Source organism: Ictidomys tridecemlineatus, chromosome 8 (genome assembly GCF_052094955.1).
Source record: "Ictidomys tridecemlineatus isolate mIctTri1 chromosome 8, mIctTri1.hap1, whole genome shotgun sequence".
NCBI lineage: Eukaryota > Metazoa > Chordata > Mammalia > Rodentia > Sciuridae > Ictidomys > Ictidomys tridecemlineatus.
Window position 1 is genome coordinate 47,435,004 of NC_135484.1, and position 19,766 is coordinate 47,454,769.

Genomic DNA, 19,766 nt, shown 5'->3' on the forward strand with positions numbered 1-19,766 from the left:
ATTACATTTAAAATAGAAATATTATCTCTAATTCACTGTGAATATTACAATTATTTTCTATATTTTTATATTATTCATACATATCTCTAAGAATAAATGTCACCACTTCCATTAGGGAAAGAAGGATTTCAGGTAAGAAAAAGTAAAGGAAATAGTATTTTTAACAGAGGAAAAAAGAGCAAGAGCTTTCTTCTCATTCCGTTTATATCATTTATTCTCATTCTTCACATAACTTTTTATATTGTAATTTTTAAAAAATGATTTTACTTTACATGTTGTCTTGTCTCAGTTTTTCTTGTCTTACGGCAGAAAATCATAAGATTTGATGATTAGCCTATTTCAATTATTACTCAACAATATTACCAATAAGTACAAGCACTCCAAAATGGTTAATTTTCGTCAAGTGAAAAATTGAATACTATGCACAGCTCTATCAAAATGACAGAAACCTAGAAATCACATTTGACGCACATCAAAAAGTAACCTTAAATTTAAACTATATTTGATTTCTATAAACAGGTTGATATTAGAACATTAGAGTTTTCTTCTCTTTCCATTTATATCATTTATTCTCATAAATTTATACATGGTGTTTCAAGTAAGTGTGTGTTTGATACTAATTCATATTTTTAATGATGAGTGTCTACACAGGGCTAAACATTGTTATATTCATTACATAATCTCAACAAATTATGCAGTAACGAACTATGTCAGTGGTCAGGAAGGTGCAAAATAAAGTTAATGTCATATATATTTTGGCTGTAGAACCACTAGAATTTTATGGGAGTGTGGATATGAATAAAGACTTAAATGAAGGAAATAGTTATATTTTTAAAAAATTTTTAAATTTGTTCTAATGATGGTAGAATGCATTTTGATACATTGTACACAAATGGAGCACAACCTCTGGCTGTACATGGTCCTGAGTCTCACTTGTCATGTAATCTATACACGTATATAGGATAATAATGTCAGTCTCATTCCACTACCCTTCCCACTCCACAAGCCCTCCCCTCCCCTCACTCCATCTGCCCAATCCAAAGTTCCTCCATTCTTTCTTACTTGCCCTGCACCATATGGATCTCTTCTGCTTATCAGAGAAAACATTTGTCATTTTTTGGGGGGGGAGATGGCTTATTTTGCTTATCATGATATTCTCTAGTTCCATCCATTTACCTGCAAATGCCATAATTTCACTCTTCTTTAAGGCTGAGTAATTTTTCATTGTGTACATATAGCATAGTTTCCTTATCCTTTCATCTGTTGAAGGGCACCTAGGTTGATTTCATAGTTTAGCTATTGTGATTTGAGCTGCTATTAAATATTGATGTGGCTATGTCACTGTAATATGCTGATTTTAAGTCCTTTGGGTATAAACCCAGGAGTAGGATGATTGGGTCAAATGGTAGTTCTATTCCACATTTTCTTAGAAATCTCCATACTGCTTTCCATAATAGTCCTACCAATTTGCAGTCCCACAAGCAATATGTGAGTGTACTTTTTTCTCCATATCCTCACTAACATTTATTGTTGCTTGTATTCTTGATGACTGCCATTCTGACTGGAATGAGATGGAATCTCAGAGTTGTTTTGATTTGATTTGCATTTCTCTAATTGCTAGAGATTTTGAACATTTTTTCATATATTTGTTGATCGATTGTATTTCTTCTCCTATGAAATATCTGTTTAGTTCCTTTGCCCATTTATTAATGGTGTAATTTGTTTTTTTGGTGTTAAGTTTTTTTGAGTTCTTTATATATCCTGGAGATTAATACTGCATTGGAGGTGTATGTGGTAGACATTCTTTCCTCATTCTGCTGGCTCTCTCTTCACATTATTGATTGTTTTCTTTGCTGCGAAGAAGCTATTTAGTTTGATTCCATCCCATTTATTGATTCTTGATTTTACTTCTTATACTTTAGGAGTCTTGTTTAAGAAGTTGGTTCCTAAGCTGGCTTGGTGGAGATTTAGTTCTACTTTTTCTTCTACTGGGTGAAGGGTCTCTGGTTTAGTGCCTAACTCTTTAATCCACTTTGAGTTAATTTTTGTGCAGGGTGAAAGATAGGGGTTAATTTCATTTTGCTAAATATGTATTTCCAGTTTTCCCAGTACCATTTATTGAAGAGACTATCTTTTATCCAATGTATAAATTTGGGGCTTTTGTCTAGTATAAGGTAACTATATTTAATGTGTCTTCTATTCTGTACCATTGGTCTACATGTCTATTTTGGTGCCAATACCATTCTGTTTTTGTTACTGTTGCTCTGTAGTATAGTTCAAGTTCTTGTATTGTGATGGTTCCTGCTTCACTCTTCTTGCTAAGGATTGCTTTGTCTATTCTGGGTGGAGAAAACAGTTATAATTCTAAATTATGTTCTTGTTACAAAAGTACATTTCATGCTTCTCATTAAGATGGCTAATTATAAGAATGGGGAAGTTAGTGAGTGGAGCAATTAAAAGTGAATGGTTTTGAATCATTCTTTTATGTTTTGTGTTTTTTTCCTAAGTTGAAATATTAAATAGGCAGTTAAATATGTTACTCAGCAATTGAGAAAAGGTCTGGACTGAGATCAACTTAAAAACTAAGAATTTATATACAGGGTTTTGAGTAATGTATGTGTTTGATACTAATTGATGTATTTAATAATGAGCGTCCACATTGCACTAAACATTGTTACATTATTCATTACATTTATCACCTACAAAATTCTCATAAATTTGTCTTGACTCTCTTTCTATCCCAATGGTGACAATGAAAAATTTTAGTTTAAATGAGGAGTATTAAGATTCCTTTGGTGGAATTATCAGAAAATCCAATCCCATCTGATTTAAACTACATACACCATAGAAAATTGGATGCAAAAATGGTTTTCTATGAGAATATAGTATCTCAACAACATCACCAAGGGCATCATTTCTTGTCATCATTACATTTTGCTTCTGTGTTATTGTTTTCATCTTAATATTGAATCACCTTGAGATCAAAGAGAATTGTCCAGAGCTTTAATTTTCCATAGCTTGTATCTGTGAGAGAAAAGAAAGCGTATTTTTCTCACCTTACATCTAAATCCCGACATTCACTTTGGTTGAACTTATTTGGGTCAAAATAAATACTTTAAATAAATTTTTCTGGGCTTCAGAAAGTCCACAGCACAGCTGGAAGAATGATGTGTGGTACTTGAGTATTCTGAGCTTTCTACTGAAGCTGCATCTGAAACCAGATATTGGCAGAAATGATGTAGGTTTCATAGGTGGTTTGCTCTAAATTTTTGGAGAGTACTGTGGGAATAAAAATAAATAAAGTACAGGCAATAGAAACAGGAAATAGTTCAACATTATGAATACATACTGTGAAATTCTCTTCATTTACTGAATGTGAGCTATGAATTTGATTGCAAGTTTTCTAACCACCAATGGGAAAATGGAAATGTTATCAGCTCTACAATTAAAGAAATCCATCATAAGACAAAATCAAGAAAGTTAATAAGAATAATTATTATAAGTATTAACCTTGTCCCTGCCTCTGAATAAACCTAAGATGCAAAGAAGCTGTTCAATGTAATAAATAATAACCTAAACATTATCTTAACATATTTATTCATAAGTTACATAGGAGTTCCTTGCACTAGAAAATGGCATTACACTGAAATTCAATTTATAATAAGAATAAAAATCTCTCTTTGGAGACCAGTTTGTTGCAGTCCATGTGTGCAGCTTGCTGATGCTCAGAATTAATAGGGGGATAGTCTTTGGAGAATTTGAAGAGATGAACAGGTTGAATAGTGCTTAGATAATATTTAGATAATAATAACAATAAAATATTATTTCCTTAAGAATTTTTTGATGGCCCTTGCTAGCAGATATTCATACATTCTAAATATTTATTATGTATAATTGTATTCCCTCACTAAGAGCAACCATAACATAAAGTAGGAGAGTGAACAGCCTTTAACTACAATTAGCTCAATGTGACTCCATAGTATAACTTTGATAGAAAAAAATCCTAGCAGGAAAAGCTTAATAAATTGTGGCTGTGTTAACATAAGAAGGATGTCTGAAGTGATTGGCCAGAATTCTGGTCCACCCAGCCTATTTCAAAGACCATACCTGCATAATTGGTTGAAATTATTCCTAGGTATAGACAATTTTAAGGAAGGAGAAGTTCTAGAGGTAAGTTATTAGAATGATTAAAACATGGTAGCTGTGTCATATAAGGATGATAGTAATGAATAGGAAGGTTTAAATTTAAGGAGAAGATTCTGGGTAAGGGATGAGTGAACCATAAAGCCAACTTCTGAGTTGTGACACAAGAATGATGAGATGTATGTTAGTTCTTACACGAGAGACAAATTAGGGTTTAGTACCCAAGGTATAGGGAAAGAGGTTTCTATAAACCATAAGGAAGATGGATATATTAGTGAGACATTCCACATGTGAAATGGCATCAGCTGCACTTAACATGTTCAAATTCTTGGATCTTTGCTAATAGGAATACACACTGGTGGCAGAAGATTTACTTTGAATGTAGTTGTAGTAAATGATTATATGGCATATTATAATATTAAGAGTCTCTCTTTTTGGTCATCATTCCAAAGTTCTTATTTCTCATAAATATTAATCCACCAAATAATTTATTTTTTATCAAATACTATTTGTTGCACACATTTCTAAGCATTAGAGGATACAGAAGTATATCAAAAAGCAAACAACTCCTTAAACCTTATCCTATTTGGAAGAAACTTTTAGATAGAGATTAATAATAAATATATCAAAGGAAATAAATAAAGTAGGATAAGGTACCTTTCACATTGGATAGTGCAAAATCTCCATGTCACTAAGAAATTATTTTGATGAGATAGATGCTGATTACTGCCTATGAGGCCTGTTCCTGTCACCTAACTGGCCTCTGTTTATATATCTACATGGTCTCTCACCACTTGGCATTGAATTCAGCCCTGTGGACTTGTCCCTTCAGATATCTGGCAGATCCTTGTGTATTGAGCAACCCTTGTCGTTCAGGCTGAGTGCCATTTAATTCCTATCCTGACAGCACAAACAGATGTTATTACACAAGCAGGAAGTGGAATTTGAGGTGGGATATGTTAAAACCATGGATCTAAAAATGATCAGTGAAAAGCAGATCCTCTATCTGAAACAACACACTAAAAATTCAGTATCAAAGTTACTGAAACCCTGAGTTTGCAAGCTGGTCTAAAAGGCCCCTACATAAAAATTACAAGAAATGCTTGTTTAAAATGCAAAAATTCCTGGACTTGGGATATAGCTCAGTAGTGGAATGCCTGCCTGGCATATATAAGGAAGGACCTAAGTAAGATTTCTAGTTTCAAATAAAGAAGCATAAAATGAATATTCTTGCTCTTTAAACCCTCAGTTGAATATTTTTATGGATAGCCTTTCAAATAACATTGGAAACAAACTCTTCATGTATTCTTTAAAAAAATTTTTTTTAAATTTTAATTTGTTACATATGACAACAGAATGCATTACAATTCATATTACACATATAGAGCACAATTTTTCATATCTCTGGTTGTACACAAAGTAGATTCACATCCTTCATGCCTCCATACATGTACTTAGGGTCATGATGACCATCTCATTCCACGGTCATTCCTAGCTGAAACCTCCAGGTCAAAGAATAAAAACTCAGTCAATGACATATAATGAGTACCTTAAAGACAAACCTCTCAGAAACATTTAAAAAAGAGGAGTTTTATTTACAAAGTCTACAGAGAAAAAAATGTGCTTATTATTTTGATTTTGATGTGCTTTTTTCTTCTTTTTTTCTTTTTGCAGTCCCATGGGTATGCTGCCTAGAGAAAATCAGAGACTACTCCTGAGAATTATAAACAAAGAGTAAAAGTGTTCTCACTTACCCCTGCCACTGATGCTGCTAGAGAGGCTGCTTCTGTTTCTAGTACATGGTGTAACAGAATCCGATTAATGTCAAGTTAGGAAAACTCATTTTCTAGAAAGAAGAAATTTCCTATAGAGGCCTACAAGAATTTATGAAAAATCATTTATTAATTATCTTCAAGTATGAACTTATTATGTACTAACAGACACATATAAATTTCCTATCTAGACTGTAAGTAAGCTCATGAAGGAAACCTTTATTAACTTTACTCCTTATGTCTAATCCTAGCTTAAAAATATTCAGCACACAGTAAATGCTCAATAGTCACTTGATCGTTTAGAGATAGTGAAACAGATCTGTAGATTCTTGTCCAAATAGAAATTTTTATAGCATGACTAAGAAAGAAAGGAAAAGCTTTTATGTATATTATAGTTAAGTATACAAAATAATTGGATTTAAACATATTTTTTATTCATTATATATAAAAGGCATATAATGAGAGAAACAGGAAAGTAAAATGAGAGAGAGAGGAAGAGAGATGGTAAGAGAGATGCTTATGGACTTGATTTAATATTAAAGCAAGAAAAAATAATAATGTCTTATAAAAATCTATTTACTAACATCTTAAATATGAGGGAATTCATGGTTGTAATCTGCATGACTTTTAACAGAACAGAGTTAATCAGATTAATTTAAATTAATCTCCTATGACAGAGTGACAGTCTTTGTAGATCAAAAGAGTCGTAAGCTATTGTGTTTCTTGGCTCTAGCAAAGGTTTTGATTCTGAATTTGTGATAGAATTATAAATTAGGTGCAAGGATTTAGTATAGGGCAAAAAGCTAAGGCTAGTTAAATGACTGAAGCTGGGTCTTTCTGCTTAGAAGAAGACCTTTCCAGTTCTTTTCTGTTTTCTTTTGTTGAAACTAGCCATCCTTGGCACTTCTACATGCTTTTGTAATTGAAATAACTAATTTTCTTGGATGCTTATAATTACACTGTCATGTAAATTAGTTGTGGCTGATTGGTTATACTCAAGGTCAGAACTATTTTTTAATGCTTCTGCCACAGAGAGTTAATACAGAATTTGAATGATGCTATGGGCCCTATACACATATTTGCACATATGCCAAGGCTCAGAGGACAGACTTTACCAACTCTGGCTGGCACTCTTGAGAGTTATCTTGAAGTACATATGAACACAATATCTTGCAATTTCAAAGGGAATGTCTTAGAGGATCCTATTAAAATGTTCAAAAAAGATTACACATGCCTTTGAGGTATTGTAAGTTCTTGTAATAGCATATAACAAATTCACAGGGGGATCAGATTTACACTCAACTACTTCAAAGATCAATATTTACAAAAATATAGATATCTGGTTTTTTTTTAGTTTTAAATTCCCTACTGGAGACATTAGCCATAGGGAATGAAGTTCATAAATCCAAAGAGAAATTCAATTACCAAATGTTTAAGAACTAGATTGAAAAGATTAAAGTATTTGGTACAGTATAATGTGTTGTTTTTCATGTATATGTCAATGATGTAATACTTAATGACTTTTATTTCTCTAGATATATCAGAAGAAGTTATATAATTGTGCAATTAGAAATGTATGATTTTCCTGATTGCATCCCAATTTTGCTTCTAAGTTCTGAAATGCTTTCTGGAAGGAAGTGGAAAGTGTCCATCATCTACCCAGCATTCTAATTATCTATTCTACTCTTTATATGTCTCTTTATGAATCTAATTCTATCTGCTTTCTGCTGTATTGAAATGATTTATGCTTGTATTTTGATGTATATTTAGGGAAAAGTGATATAAAATTTTAGCAGTCTATTCAATTTATCTGGTTTGTATTTGCTTATAATGTACATAATTCTAACTTACAGAAGCAATAACATTTTTTAAAAAATCAGATTTCCTAATAGTATTTAAGAGATATAAAGGCAATCATAGTAGTAATGACTTTTTGACTATGTTTTTTAAAAGTTATTTACCTTAAAAAATGTGTGGTGCCCTACTGGAATTTCGCAATGAACCATGTACACATTCTTCATTGCTGCAGCAGTATCTTGCATACCACATTCCTCTCCAGTGTTCTAAACAGAATATTCATTAACTCACCTAATTGCTATTACATGTAGGACAAGGATTTTCAACTCCCCAACAGTTTGTTTAACAATAATTCACTCAAAAAGTCATCCATGTGTAGGTCTCCATAACAATGTAAAGTTCTCCCTTGTGTGTGCAGGTAATTATTTTTCTAAAGTTGAGTTGGACAATAATCTTTGTGTAAGCAAGACATTCCTATGCAGTCTGTTGATGATTGTTAATTAATTTTTGCCCATTGATGTAATGTAAAAATTCATTTAGGAGCTGTGAATTGTATGAAATACTAATTACTTCTAGAGGTTTCAGAGCAACCCAGAATGATAACAAAAGTGGGCATTGATAAGCTTTTAATTGCAATTCATTCAATTGAGCCATTACGTTTTCATAACCCCTTATTTTTCATTAGTTATCTGTCAGTTTGTAATACAGTTGTTAATTGAAGTAGAAACAGTAAGTGTAAACTTTGTTTTCCCAATTGTGTGCTCTGTGTACTTGAGTTATCCAGGAAGACAAATACACATATATTCATACTCCTACTACATTTTCAAGGCTAACAAAGCTAACAAGATGGAACCGAAGAGAAAGAAAACAGCATAGATAATAGATGTAGCCTCAAGGAGCTCCTTTTCCACAGCTTTCCAATAATAGTGATATGCCAAGTGACTTGACTATCAAGTACAGATAAAGCATACATGAGTAAAATAACGTTTGTCCATCTAATGTAAACCATTGGATTGGGATAGAAAATGATTAGCTATTCTGTTCAAGGATAAAAATGAGACATACACAAGAAAAAATGCTTTTCCTTCTGCTTTCAAAAATTTAACCTTGATAGAGCCTTTCTATTGAAACCAGTTTATTATTTTAAAAATGTGCATGCATCTAAGGATTGTAGTACCAATTATTATATTATTATAACAACTCTAGAAAGTTACATGTAATAAGAAAATTGGAAGAAATTTTATAGATGTCCTACTCCTAGGCAATAATAATTAATGAAGAGATAAATTGCATGTCCATTTCATTTAATAATCCTTCTGATCATATTTTCAAACCTATATTTGAATCCTCTTTGTCTAATAATGAAGACCTTATACACTGTCCAAGACTTTTTTTTATCATGTTTTCACTTAGGAACCTGACCTCCTAGATCTGTTAGAATAGTTTTTAAAAATTATTCAGAATTGAAACAAGATGCAATAGCAGTTCTCACATTCTCTATAATATTGGCAAGAAAATATATAGGCAAGAAAACCTCTTTTGCTTATTTGTGGTGATCACGTTTACATGCTTATAATATTTTTAAAAATGTAATTGGATGTTAGAATTAAAGTTCATCAGAATTTTAGAGATTGATTCATAGATCTGAATAGGACTTTCTAAATCGCCTGTAGAACCTTTTTCTGCTTGCCCTTACAGATTTTGTTTATTGTGTTCAATGATATTTTGTTTGTATTACTTTTAATTTTTTAAGAAAAGCTAAACAGTATGCCCCATTTCTTTCTCTTCAAATTTTACTCCTCTTCCTACACCCTTTCTTCTGCATTTCCATGTGCACATTCACAATGTATGTTGTATATTTTAAATGTAAATGGGCTAGGATTACATATTTTCTATAGTTAACTTTTTACTTCATGTTATCAAATACATAATGTCAGAATATATAAATATGTATATATTCATGCTTTTTAAATGAGCACTTCATTTTACATATTACAAATGTGTTATGTTATCTAAACACTTTTAATTTAGATTGGTTTTTAGTATTTTGGTATTGCAATAAAAGCTATAAAGAACATTCTTGCACACATTTATTCATGTGCTTGTGCTAATGTTCTTAAGGGATGGCACCCTAGGCCCTGTAATGTTCATCAAGAATGATATTCATCATTTAGATCAAGAGAATGTTCTCTTTGAATTTCATCTTCCTGATTCCTATTTTTGTTGAGGAAATGAATGTTAGTGATGCTGTTGCTAGTAGTGTGTTCAAAAGGAGCCAACAGAAACTTGAAAAATCATTTATCTGTCAACATTTGAATAAACTTTGTTTGATACAGGAAGACAAACCATCTTTCTCTTCTGAGAGGGAGCCCAAGACAGAAATACCTTGACGTGAAGATCATGAATTTATTACCAGTGGTTTTGACACAGATTATTTTTTGTTCTCATTCCCCTCACTACAGGGTATTTGGCAATGTCTAGAGACAATTTTTGCTTGTGATGGCTACAGGATGAGGACAGTATTACTACAGATAGTAAACAAAGTTCAGGCATTCTGTTAATGTGTAGGGTAACCCTTCATGGAAAAGAAAAATCTTTCTTAAAATGTCGGTACTGCTTTTGTTTAAAACCCCTATTCTATTGAAATGAGAAAACTATACATGTTCCTCTGGATTTAATAACATATATAACTGGATCTTAGACATCTTATTACATACTTGTTCTTAAATTTTTGAACAAAGTCACACTCACATTAACTGTGTTTTCCATGTCTTTGGCCAAAATACGTCTCAATACAGCACCACATTTCAAGATAGATATTAAGAAAATATAGCCCTACCTGTACCTGTAGTCAGTATAACAATTCCAGATGTACCTGCAGTCACTCCAGCAGTTCCAGATATGATACCTAAGGACTTTAGTTTAGTTTGGTCCACAGATCACTACAATACCTGTAAAATAAATTATCTGTCCCCATGTATTTAATGTTTAATAATGAAACAGGGATATGATAGCCATAAAAAATAATAAAATTATTTTGCTCAGACAGAGGAAACTTGGAGATGTTCACTAAATAATGATGATAAAGCACTGCTAAATCTCCAAAGAATATATTTTGAGATGTCTCTTGTTCCTTGTTGGGTCCCGACTTCATTCTGTAAAAGGAGTTCTGGCTTTTTATTGTTCTCTTCCATCTGTGGTTTGACTGTGAAATCCTTCCTTTTCCATCATCTTCTAGCAACATCTGTACTGGGAATCTGGGAATGTGTCTTCCTTGAAGACTGAGCAGAGTTACCAGCCTTCATTCTGCCTATAAACGGTCAGGGACTAAAGATCTTTTAAAGTGTAGATTTATCCACTCTCTACAAGCCCCTCTCTATGAACTCATCTTAAAAACACAAGATGCTTTTCTATTTGAAGCCAGTTCAATCTGTGGCCCACAGATGTACCTAGGCATCTTCTCATCTCAACCCACATTTGTCTTTCTTGAACAACCTGGGGACATTTTGTGCTTATCTGATTTGAGCCAAGAAACATATCTCATTTCCTTGAACCACTTGTCCAGATGAATGGATTTACTCACAGCTACACTTTATTTGTATCTTTACTTGAATATAATTTAGTGTATTCATAGTTTTAACAGAGTGTGATAGCTGTACCTCCACAACAGGTTAAATTAAAATGATATGTGCTTCCTACAATTCTTAACCATGGCTATAAGAACTAAAAATATGAAGAACTAACACTATATAACCTCTACAGATCATATTTCATTACTATGAAGATGATGAATTCCCAATATAATTATGATTTATATACTAAAAATTAATGAAATTAAATATGGATTTTATTAAATAACCTCAGAGTTGAAAGTTTTTTAACATAAAACCAAGAATTCCTAGCAAAACACATTATTAAAGATTACTACACAAAATATTTTAAATGGTAAGTAGTTAAAAAACACATAAATAAAAAAATCAACAGAAAAATTACTGGTGGGTAAAATTTTGTAAATCATATTGTAGAAAGGAAAGTGATTCACATTATGTAGAAATATTCCCCTATAAACCAATAAGCTAAAATGCTATACCACAATAAAAATTGGGTGAGACACATACACAGAAAAGAAATATAGATAAAATTGAAGCCCATTAATAATGATATTCATCATAAAAGAATTGCAAATAACTTCAGGGAGTCTCCATTTTTTAGTTAACAGTTTGGCAAAGATGAGAATGTTTGAAAATACACTGATTCTGAGAAAGAGTGGGAAAAAAAGTCTCATCTATTAGCTGGTGGGAGACGAAATACCTACAGTACCTAAGAAGAAAAACGTGCCTTCATTTATTACAGTTAAACATGTACATACCTTTTGATGCAGACATTCTCAATTCTAATACTTATTGATAAGATGTGAGAAAAGACATATATAATAGGAGACATTCAATGGAATAATTTTTGTAATACTAGAAGTTTTAAAGCAACAATACCCATAAGTACCTGGGCACAGTAACATCCACCTGAAATCCTAGCGACTTGGGGTAGGGGCTATGGTAGGAGGATCACAAGTTTGAGCCAGCCTGGATAACTTAGGGAGACCCTGTCTTTTTTTTTCTTTCCTATTATTGTTCCCCCTTCCTTCCCCTTTGTCTAATCTACTGAACTTCTATTGTCCCACCCACCTCCCACCCTTGTTTTGTGTTAGCATCTACATATCAGAAAGAACATTGGACCTTTGGTGTTGGGGGATTGGCTTATTTCACTTAGAATGATTGTTCCCAGATACTGCCTTTAAAAAAGGGTTAAAAGGGATGGGAACATATTTCAGTAGTACGATACTCCTGGGTTCAATCCCCAGTACTACACACTCACATACACACACCCTTACCCACAAGTAATGGAAATTAGTATAATAATTCTTAATGCATTTATACAAATGAATACTGAAAAGTTGTTCCATGAACAGTGTATGGGTATGTATTCAAGTTATTCTGAGGCAAAAAAATGAAAATAGAAATAAGGCACAGAGGCAAGGTATGATTATGCTGGTTTTCTTATGAAGATAAGAATATATACAAATCTGAAGATCATACAAAATGATAAAAATGGCTGACTCTTGATAGAAAAGACTGAAGACTTTTATCCTATAAGATATTTTAACTTTCATAACAGGTGCATTGCCTATTGTGAAATTAATTAATTTGACAAAAATTATTTTTAAGAAAGTATGGATTGCCAGATATTTCATTTTTAGAATAATATCTTAGTGAGGCAAATGTGATTTTCATTGGGCAGGTTACACCTAATTTTAAGGAATTTAATGTAGCAATATATAATTGATAAATATTAGTTACAGTAACATTTTAATTACAGCCTACATTTTGAAACTCATGTATACTCAGATATCTAACAATGACAATATCCATAGAAAAATTATAATCATCTAGTCTTCATAAACTAAGACAAATAAATGCAAGCTTGCTAATTTTTTATGCATGTGAAATATAAAACACTTATAAATAAATATTTCTGATCAGATAAACATATTTTTATCTCTCCTCATTATTATATTTTCTTTCATATGTTAATTTCATTTTCAACACAATAAATTCAACATTTATTTTGGGGGTTGATTTAGTGTGTGTATATATATATATTTTTTGTAAACAGAATTATTGATTTTTAATATTTTTTCTATAGCTTCAGGTATGTATTTTGATGATTTCTCTAAAAGTCATATATTCCAAGAAGAGCAAGCAATGATATTTGTTTTTTCTCTCAACAAGTACATATTTATGCTAAAACTTGATTGTGATCAGCCAACTTGTATAGCATCAAGGTATTTGGATTAAAAACTACTAATATGAGGTCATTGTAAGTTCTTCATTCAGATTCTATAGGAAAATTTAAGCATCACATAATGCATGGGAATTTACTAATTTTGATATACATTATAAATAAATGAAATACAGAAAACAGAATAATATATTGCCAGTGTGAAAATAATCAGATAGAAATGAAATCAACTTTAATACATCCTTTGCAAGTACATTAAGATATTCTATAAATGGCCAATTAGGATATTTATATCATGTATATTAAATTATTTCAAGTAAATTCTTTGTCCCTTTCCACAAATATTAAAATTGAATTTGCTATTATAAAATTGAGACAATGCTTATAGTATAAAGAGGTACTGGTCAGAGTTACTTATTTGGGCACAGTAGGTTTAATGGAACAGAATTAGATCAAAGCCCAATTCTACCAAAGAACACTTAAAATTTATAATTAAACATTTTAAGAGTTCTCATGTATTTTGTGGTATTATTACATATTAGTCTTAAAGCCATAAATAGATTCCACTCCTGAAATCAAAATATGTTGAATAGAATTTTCACTTCCTTGTGAAAGAAAATCAAGCATATGTAGACAAGTACTAATATATCACTTAAATAAGATAAAACATATTAGACTTTCAAGTAACAGACCAGCGAATGTTTCAATATCACATATTTTAATCATTAAATTTTAATTTGCTTTATAGTATCAATACTGAATGTTTAGACAAACTTTTTCCATATTGGTATCTGGAAATGTTACAATAATCTGATTAGATGCCATAATGAAGCTACAAGTAAGCTGTTATAATCAAGAAATCCCAAACTACAGTATCTTAACCAAGGTGACAGCATATTTAATCTCTTAAAATAATGGTGTGTGGTTCAGGGATGCTGTGGTAGTTTGATTACATTGGGTACTTAGATTCCTTCTATCTTGCTGATTTATTAATGTATCTTTTATTTCATAGCCCCAGATAAATGCTCTTCTTTGTATGATCCTGCTCACATATCAACAACCAGAAACTTAGGAACAAAAGTATTAATGCCCCAATTTCTTTTGTTCCTATGTCATTGGTCAAAATATAGCCACATGCCCCTTTCTAGTTGTAAAGTTCATGAAAAATGTAGGCTTACTGTGTGACTGGTGATGTGTTTGCTCATTTAAAATTCAGATATTTTTTATTTAAACTTGAGAAGGAGATATGAAGTAGTTGTGTTGTGTACAATGTTAAAAAATTATATTTGATTATTGCACACTCATCTTTCTATCTGTACCTTATAGGTAGTGGTAAAATTAGTATAATTTGTGTTATTTAAAAAAAAAACACCACTAGAAAGACCAAAAAACAATAAGCAAACGTTGAACATTTTACCAACATTTAAAAAGTTTTGGCATCAGAGATGGTTCTAAAATTAGGAATAGAAACCTATTAATATAGTAGTTCTTTTATCCAGGAAACTGTAATCTAGTGTAGGCAAGCTTATGGCAGTAGCAATTGGTTAATTTCATTTGTAACTGTTCTGCAAAATTACAACCAAGATTGTGTCTATTTGAATATTCTTCTAATCTATCATTTCTAGACTAATAAAAGATTATATGCAATATGTTCTCCCATTACTACTTGTTGATTTGCTTGCCAGTCTTGTAAAATTAATGAAAAATGACTCTTTAAAATAGATCTTCCAAAGAAATGTTTGATTCTATAAGAAATCATCATATGGTCTGGGCTAATGAAGTAAAGAAAATTAACTTCTTGGAAAAAAATCAAACATTAAAGGAAAGACAAAAATTCAGTTATTGGAATAATCTATGGATAAAAATATAAACAAATAAACCCCAAACAAGTGAACAAATAATAAATACATAAGTAAATATATAGTCTGCTAAACACAAAATCCTACATCCATCTACCGGCTCACAGAACCCACATTTGCTTCTTCACTCATATCTGATATTTTGCTTTAATTATTGTTACCTATTACATTTTAATTATCTATTAAAATTCAGGTTTCCTTGTTAGTAATAATGTCCATTATTAGATTATTAGGTCTAGACTACAGTACAAATGAATGTATTCCTTATTGTTCTTTTTTCAATATCTGCTTTAAATCATAATTTAAGACATAAATACATCTTTAGAGTTCCTAGTTTCCATTACTTCCGTATTGATTAGTTATCATTTTCCTCTGGAAAATATGACTTTTTAATCCTTTGAAAGAATATCAGTGCCCCTAAAGTTCCAATCCCCAGTACAAAAAAAAAAAAATACTAGGATTTATTTATGTGTATATTCTAGAATTAAAGTATATCTATATTAATTACTTGGTCATTTGGAATCAGGTTGCAGTGAATTTTTCTTGCATATTTCTACAGGCATTCTGATAAAAGCATTTTCCAAAATAGCTTCCCAGGTATGAAATGGTAGGATTTCTGGTTTATAGGTTGTATTTATTTTCATATTTTCTGTATAAGGCCAAAGCATTTTTCTAAAAGTATGGTCCCTATTTAAACTTGCAACAGTGCTACACACACAAAAAAAGCATGCTCTACACTTTTATCAATATTAGTACTTTTCAGCATTTAATTATGACAATAAAATGTGTACATGTGCAATTATGTGCATATGTATGACCCTGAAATGTAGAATTTCACATTTTATTCTGATTTCACATTTTATGTCATTGTCAGAGCAGCTACACTTTTAACAATGAAACTTTTGTCATATTTCTTCTCATAGATGTCTTGCTAGGTTTTCGTACACTAGTCCAGGGGTTCTTATCAGTCTCTTTTCTGTTGCTTGTAGATAATTTTAAATAGCCTGAGTACTTGTTACATTGTTTGTTTGCATTCCTTTTACTTTCTTTATAATTGTGGCTTTTTGATCATCAAAATGTACTGAAAACAAAAATAAAATAATAAACATTTTATCTTCTTTGTATCTTATTTTCAGAAAACTTTCCTACTTCAATGGAAAATGTGTACAGTTGGAGCTGGCATTGCAGCTCAGTGGTAGATTGATTAGCATGTGTGAGGCCCTGGATTCCATTCCCAGCTCTGCCAAAAAAAAAAAAAAAAAGAATAAATAAAACAAAAAGAAAAGTCCTTGTATTTTTATTCTAAAATTTGAAAGCTTACTCAGGTAGTTTCTTATTCTACATGACATCATTTTTAATAAGTAAGTTTTATTTATTTCATATTATATTTGTTCCTTAAAAGCATTTTGGCATTTGCTTGGCTATTATCTTTTTAAAATGAATTTTATTGTTAATAGTTTTATTACCACACTCTATATTGAATTAATCTACAGGTTGATCTGGGACTGATATCTCCCTGTATAGTATCCTTTCTACATTGGATCATCTTACCCAATGATGTAGTTTATCATCCCCTTTAATTAGTTCTTAAATTTTGTCAATAAAGTTTTTTGTCTATTAGTAATTTATTTTTTAAATAATTTCACTTATTTTAAAAATTATTCCTAGGTTTGTTTTTTGTATAACAGCTTTATATATAAATGTAAAAAAAAAAAGTGTACTAACTTTACATATAAATGCAAATAATGGTACAAGTTTTACTTTCACAAACCCACATATTGGCCCCAAGGCTATGAAATGGTTTTACCAGCACACAAAAAGTCTTTCTCATATTCCCTTTCAGTACTTATTTCTCCAAATAAAATTAGTTATCTGACCTCTAACGACACACATTAATTTCTCTTTTTATATCTCATCGAAATAGAATATATAATGTGTTTTAAATATATATTCTAATTTCTCTCTTTAAATGAGATTTATGAGAATTGTTCATTCTTCTTTTAAATAGCCAAATGAAAATTTTTAGTTATATTAAAATTCTATAGATACTTTCAGGGTCGTTTTGTAGACCATTATATCTAATTTTTCCTTTATATTTCTTATTCCTGAAGAAATCAATCAAAAAATCAATACATTTCTTATCTTACTATTTTGGATAAGATCTCCATATTAATCAGAAGCAATAAAAGTGGTTATCCTTATTTTGTTTCTCAATTTAAAAGATTACTTTTCACATGTTAAAGAACAACTTGCTATATGTCGTTAGTACCTAAACTTTATCATGATCAAAAAATTTCAACCTAACCTAAGGTTATTATCTTATCTTTTTAAAAAAATTAAAAGTGGGTTTTGAATCTTTTCAAAAATGTTTGTGAACTCTTATAAAAATCACATTTTTTCTTGACTTTTATGATAATAAGTATATTCTCTACTTTTATAATGATAAAAGGATAAGGAAATTTGGGGCATATTTTGTCTCAAGGACCCTTGTGGATTCACTTCATGAACATGAATTTAGAATTTTTATATTGTCCCCACACCTGAAGTTGGCCTGTAGTTTACCTTTATTATTTATTATACTGCCTTTGTCTGCTTTTTCGTTTTAAGTTTATATTGTCTTTGTAAAATGAGCTGGGTCTATTTCCCTCTCTTTTCTGTCAGGAATGCTTTGCACAGGATTGAAAGCTTCTGTCTTTAAATTTGATAACTTCCTGCTCATAACTTTTTAGTCTGTTTTCTCTCAGAAAAATTTAAAATGCTGATTTGCTTTTTTATTTCTTTATAAGTTAATTCAGGCTTTTTGAAAGTTCTTTATAATATTATCCTTTATTTTTACTCCATCTATAGATGCCTACCTATTTTTATTCTCAGTAGAATTTAATTTTCTTTCATTTTCTCTTGAATCAATCTCAATAGAATCTTGTCTATTTTATTAGCCTTTCTGAAGAAGTGACTTTTAGCATTGTTATGCCATTTTATTGTCTTATAATTCTAACTTTTAAGTACACTTCCAAGAATTTCAAGTTTCCATTATGGTTTCTTTGTTCTCTCTTTTTCTTTGTTTCTAAATTTTTGAGTTGTTTTGGAACTTTTTAAATTTCCAATTATATGCTTCTCATTTGTATTTATTGTACTCATCTTTGAATATGACACCACGTCTTTAAAATGTGGGAAAATGTTCCCAGGTCCCTTACAAGTTTTAAATGTGTTTAAGAAGCACCAATTATGACAGTACCTGACATAGGAACTGATATGTAGAACAAGTTCAATAAATCCATGTTGCATTAAGTAGATGGGATTGAGCTTGTTAACAAGTCCTGTTTTCAATTTTCCTATAGTTAAACTTTTCTGACGTATTTTGTTTATAAAAGTAGTGCAAGGTGTATTGGATGATTCCTCTTGGTGATAGATTTGTAAATTTCTCTCTAGTATTCTACCAATTTTACAAAATGTATTTTGTTATTTTAGGTGATTATCAGTTTAAATGTGTTTTTATTTTCTTGGTTGATTAAATCTTTTATTACTTACACTTACACCACCCATTTATGATGTTGGTTTTATAATAAAGTCTATTTTTATTTGATATTTATAAAATTGTGCTAGCTTTATTTATTTTGCTTATGTGTTCATTTATTTATTCATTTTTACTTTTGTATGAGAGATTAAATCCAGGGGCACTAAAGCACTGAGGGACATCCTGGACCTTTTGTTTTTTGATTTTGAGACACTTGCTAAGTCTTGCTAAGTTGCCTAGGGCCTCACTAAATTACTGAGGCTGGCTTTGAATTTGTGATCCTCCTGCCTTAGCTTCCCAAGTTGCTGAGATTACAGGTGTGAACCATGTTGCCTGGCTTCTAGTTTTAGTTTGATTAGTGTTTGTTTAATATATTTTTAAGAGTCATGTAAAAATATGAAGAGAGTAAAAAAGATAGCTGGAGTCAAAGTATAATTTTGTATTTTCTAATAATGCTTGATATAAATATTAATTTACTAGTTTTTTCATTATGCTGTTTTATACTTTCAATGTGTCTCACTTTTGCCAAATTTCTCTTTAGACTTCTCTGAATTTTACATTTTAAATTTATATGTTTGTTTTCTGTTCTCATTTATCTTCCATATGTTGCTTTAGAAAGTATGCATTTATTTCTGTTCAAATAATGTTTACACTTGAAAGAGTAATGTGCATATTTAATATAGTGAACTATAAATCAATGAACATCTTAACCACGCATACCAGCAAACAATTCAAGGACTTCACAACACTTCCTCTTATATCAGCCTGCAGCAGCTTGTAGCTAGTGGTTTGGTATTTCTGTTGTTATTTTAAGTCTTATCCAAAAAATTGTTAGTCTTTTATACTGACTTTATTTGTAGATCTGTAAAATATTTTCTTCTTATC

The 19,766-nt window shown here is 30.8% G+C and overlaps 1 long non-coding RNA gene across 1 annotated transcript in view; it reads right to left on the reverse strand.

Annotated features, from left to right (window-relative positions):
• Positions 1 to 16,105: 16,105 nt before the first annotated feature.
• LOC144366082 (uncharacterized) overlaps positions 16,106 to 19,766 on the reverse strand; it is a 149,327-nt gene continuing 145,666 nt past the window's right edge. Inside the window, exon 5 of the long non-coding RNA XR_013424934.1 lies at positions 16,106 to 16,607. This is a non-coding gene — a long non-coding RNA (uncharacterized LOC144366082). The remainder of the gene's footprint in view (positions 16,608 to 19,766) is intronic.